The sequence below is a fragment of the Salmo salar genome, chromosome 08, assembly GCF_965601325.2.
Source record: "Salmo salar chromosome 08, fSalSal1, whole genome shotgun sequence".
Taxonomy (NCBI): domain Eukaryota; kingdom Metazoa; phylum Chordata; class Actinopteri; order Salmoniformes; family Salmonidae; genus Salmo; species Salmo salar.
This window is the reverse complement of record NC_138298.1, coordinates 9,712,965-9,717,910: the sequence shown is the minus strand read 5'-3', so window position 1 is coordinate 9,717,910 and position 4,946 is coordinate 9,712,965.

Here is a 4,946-nt window from a genome sequence, read left to right as displayed (position 1 = left end):
CACAAAGTAGATGTCCTAACCGACTTGCCAAAACTATAGTTTGTTATCAAGAAATTTGAGGAGTGGTTGAAAAACAAGTTTTAATGACTCCAACCTAAGTGTATGTAAACTTCTGACTTCAACTGTAGCTCTCAATCCACATTATGGCAAAGGTTGAAAAGCCATAGCACATAAGTTTTTTCAACAACAGGTTATGGTCAATAATATCAAATGGTGGCACTGAAATCTAACAGTACAGCTCCCACAATCTTATTATTATCGATTTCTTTCAACCAATCATGTAATTTGTGTCAGTGCAGTACATGTTGAGTGCCCTTCTCTATAAGCATGCTGAAAGTCTGTTGTTAATTTGTTTACAGAGAAATATATTTGTATTGGTCAAACACCATTTTTTCCAACAGTTTGCTAAGAGCTGGCAGCAAGCTTATCAGGGTAGAGTACTGGGTGGTAGTCGGCTAGTAACAGTGACCAAGGTTCAGGGCAGGGTACTGGGCGATAGAAGCTGTTTTTCAGTCTCTCAGTCCCAGCTTTGATGTACCAGTACTGTCTCCTCCTTCTAGATGGTAGCGGGGTGAACAGGGCGTGCCGTGGGTGACTCAGTGAACAGGCCGTGCCTCTGGTGGCTGAGGTCCTTGATGAACTTATTGACCTTCCTGTGACACCGGGTGCTGTAGATGTCCCGGAGGACAGGCAGTGTTCCTCCGATGATGCGTTGGGCTGACCCCACCACCCTCTGGAGAGCCCTGCGGTTGAGGACGGTGCCTCACACACACAACCTGCAGCACTCTGATGAGAAAGACATAGGCTACTAATTGTGCATTAGTTGACTAATCACAAGGCAATGCAAGTCAGTCTATAAAAGAATACAACCCCAAAAAATATTTGGGGCACTGCCCCAAAATGTTGGGGTGTTATGATACTGATGGTTTCTCGGAACTGATGGCTTCTACAGTTGTGGCTTGATGGAGTATAGCTCCATGTAGTTGTTGAGTTGGGGACAACTGTAGCATTTCAGCTAAGACTAAAACTAACCCTTTTCCTAACCTTAACCTCATTCTCCTTACCTGCTGCGTTAGTTGTCATAACCTACTGCGTTAGTTCTCCTAGCCTGCTGCGTTATTTCTCCTAACCTGCTGCGTTAGTTCTCCTAACCTGCTGCGTTAGTTCTCCTAACCTGCTGCGTTAGTTCTCCTAGCCTGCTGCGTTAGTTCTCCTAGCCTGCTGCGTTAGTTCTCCTAGCCTGTTGTGTTAGTTCTCCTAACCTGCTGTGTTAGTTCTCCAAACCTGCTATGTTAGTTCTCGTAGCCTGCTGTGTTAGTTCTCCTAACCTGCTGTGTTAGTTCTCCTAACCTGCTGTGTTAGTTCTCCTAACCTGCTGTGTTAGTTCTCCTAACCTGCTGTGTTAGTTCTCGTAGCCTGCTGTGTTAGTTCTCCTAACCTGCTGTGTTAGTTCTCCTAGCCTGCTGAGTAAAGTCACTTCAGCCACACTGGCAAATGCCTGCTCACCACGTGTTTGGCTGCAGCCCAGATTTGGAGAGATAAGAAGATATACTGGATTGATACTGTGCACTCTTTTGTAGTGATGCTACTTTAAACCATATGGGGGCAGTAGAGCTGCAAAGATCAAAGTGTTTTCTGGGGACCAATAAAATGGAATGGTGACATTTATTATAATATATATACACTACCGTTCAAAACTTTTTAATGGAATATCTACATTGGTGTACGGAGGCCCGTTATCAGCAACCATCACTCCTGTGTTCCAATGGCACATTATGTTACCTAATCCAAGTTTATCATTTTAAAATGCAAATTTATCATTAGAAAACCCTTTTGCAATTATGTTAGCACAGCTGAAAACTGTTGTCCTGATTAAAGAAGAAATAAAACTGGCCTTCTTTAGACTAATTGAGTATCTGGAGCATCAGCATTTGTGGGTTTGATTACAGGCTCAAAATGTCCAGAAACAAAGAACTTTCTTCTGAAACTTGTCAGTCTATTCTTGTTCTGAGAAATAAAGATTATTCCATGCGAGAAATCACCAAGAAACTGAAGATCTCATACAAGGCTGTGTACTACTCCCTTCACAGAACAGCGCAAACTGGCTCTAACCAGAATAGAAAGATGATTGGGAGGCCCCGGTGCACAACTGAGCAAGAGGACAAGTACATTAGAGTGTCTAGTTTGAGAAACAGACACCTCACAAGTCCTCAACTGGCAGCTTCATTAAATAGTACCCGCAAAATACCAGTCTCAACATCAACAGTGAAGAGGCGACTCCGAGATGCTGGCCTTCTAGGCAGAGTTCCTCTGTCCAGTGTGTGTTCTTTTGCCCATCTTAATCTTATAATTGTATTTGGCCAGCCTGAGATATGGCTTTTTCTTTGCAACTCTGCCTAGAAGGCCAGCATCCCGGAGTTGCCTCTTCCCTGTTGACGTTGAGACTGGTGTTTTGCGGGTACTATTTATACATTTATACTTTACTAAACTGTCTGATTCTATAATAGGCTATGTAAAACAAACGTTATATTTTGTTTCTGCATTACTATATGGAGAATAATGGAGCTGGAAGGACATGAAATGACCCACATTCTTGTTTTTGTGGACGAGGCTGGGTTCAATCTGGCCAAAGGCAGGAGACGTGGCCACAATCTCATTGGACACCGAGCCACAATTAGCACACCAGGCCAACATAGGGCCATTTCTGAGAATGCTGTGAGCATACATATTCCACACATTGGGCCCTATAACACCCACCTTCTCCTGGCCTTCCTAAATACACTTTACAGAGACCCAATACCAGAACACAAAAGAGGTTTAATTAGACCAGATTTGCCAAATTATGTAATTGTGTGGAATAATGTCAGCTTCCACCGAACCAACATTGTTAGGGAATGGTTTGCTGCGCATGAAAGGATAACAATGGAGTTCCTTCCACCATCCTCCCCATTCCTGAATCTGATAGAAGAGCTTTTTCAGCATGGGGGTGGAAAGTATATGACTATCGGGCACAAGATCAGATGTCATGAATACTGCTTGTGAGGACATCACAGGCGATCATTGCAGGGGATGGTTGCACCACGCAAGGAGATTTTTTTCCCCCGGTGCATCGCAAGGGAAAACATCAGATGTGATGTTGATGAAAATCTCTAGCCAGACCAACAAGAGCGACAGGATGTCCAGCAAGAAGATGGGAACTTGTAGTGTTACGTAGTGTGAGGTAAAATGTATAGTTTTTTACAAAACTACAGCAGTTTTTTTCAAATTTTCTGTTCACTATATATGACTTTACAAGTAAGAAATATGTAAAAATGGACATGCAAATGTGAATTTTCTGTTTACATGTAGCACATTGTAAAATAAATGTTCTGTATACATACAAATGTGCATATCCCTTTTCTGTGTACTACGGTATTGTACAGTATCGACTTTTCCCAGTAAACTTTTACCTACTGTTGAAATCGGTATCTAAAAAGCTCACTGTGATACACAATAGCATTCAGCTAGACAAAACGGACCTTCTGGTATAGTACAATAAGCAGTCAGGGTCAACACAAAAGTAGAACAAAACTAGCATTTGTATATAACAAGCATTTCCAGCGCTAACTGCCATGGTGAAAAAACATCTAAACATTTTGACCAGTACGGCTCAAACGATGACAAAAAAACTTTTCATTTTGGTGGCATTGGCCAATTTACTGACATAAATTAAATGTTTTGGATGAGTTACTACATTTTGCAGACATGCAATAGAGTTGTGATATCGCAAAAAACAGTTGTGACAATTGCACTTACAGTTTAGAGAATGTTAAGACTGTTTAAAAAAATTTGCCAAAGCGATTGAGTAACTGTAATATCCTATTGATGAGAGACTAATCTCTACTCCTCTCCTACACAGTTCTAGAACTGAGGCAGGTCAAAGGCTATGGTAACAACATCTTACCAGCCATCCAATTCCAACTCCATTTTCTCCCAAGGCTAGCTATCGTTCTCCGTTGATAGACCATGCCACTTATACCAAGTGGACTGAAAGGACCAATTGAACGGTCATTGTGTGAAACCCCTCTGGCAAACAGAATTCAGAACCAGACAGAATCAGACTCATCTCCCCTGCTGTCGCAATCTGTAGAATGACAGACATTAAGAATAGTTGAGGAATAGATGAAGCCATTATAAAACAGAGCAGAGCCTTGTGGCTAAGTTTGCATTGTATTATGTTATTTGAAGAAGAGGGAAAAAAGAGAACAGATAGACATTGAGCATCCTAATATGTTCATATGTATTGCCTTTTAGGCCTTTTGTGTAAAGTATAGAATGTGTGAGAGATTTCAACTTTTCCATCTGTCCCTTTTAGAGAATGGAATATAATAGAACAGAACACAATAAAATAGCTTTATTTTTTCCTGTGCGGACGGGATCTTCTTGTTTGGAGTAGTTCATAAACAGTAAATTGGGGAGTGGTCCTTGAGAAGGGGTTGAGGGATAATCACTAACCTACAGGCAGAGATGAAGAGACTAAGCGAGAGGCAGACCAAGTGGTGATTGTTTTGTGTGTAGAATTTGGTCAACAAAAATGTGTATTACTAATTTGCTAAGTGAGGCTTATTTGATCGAATACAAGTTTCGGAATCTGTAGGCTGCTACAAATGCACTGATATAAGTGGACGTCCTTGGCATCTCGGCAACTTTGAGAAAAACAATTTTATATCAGAGTTGTGTCTGTTGTTCACACACATATCTGCCCTCTCATTGGTTAGAATGTTCCCACCTGATCTCGCTTCCTCCTACCTGCCTTTCCGCCTTTGTGACAATGACTCCCATTGTTATTGCAGAGACAAGGATGCCTGCTGACAATGAATATCTGATGACCCCCTGTGTGTGTGTGTGTGTGTGTGTGTGTGTGTGTGTGTGTGTGTGTGTGTGTGTGTGTGTGTGTGTGTGTGTGG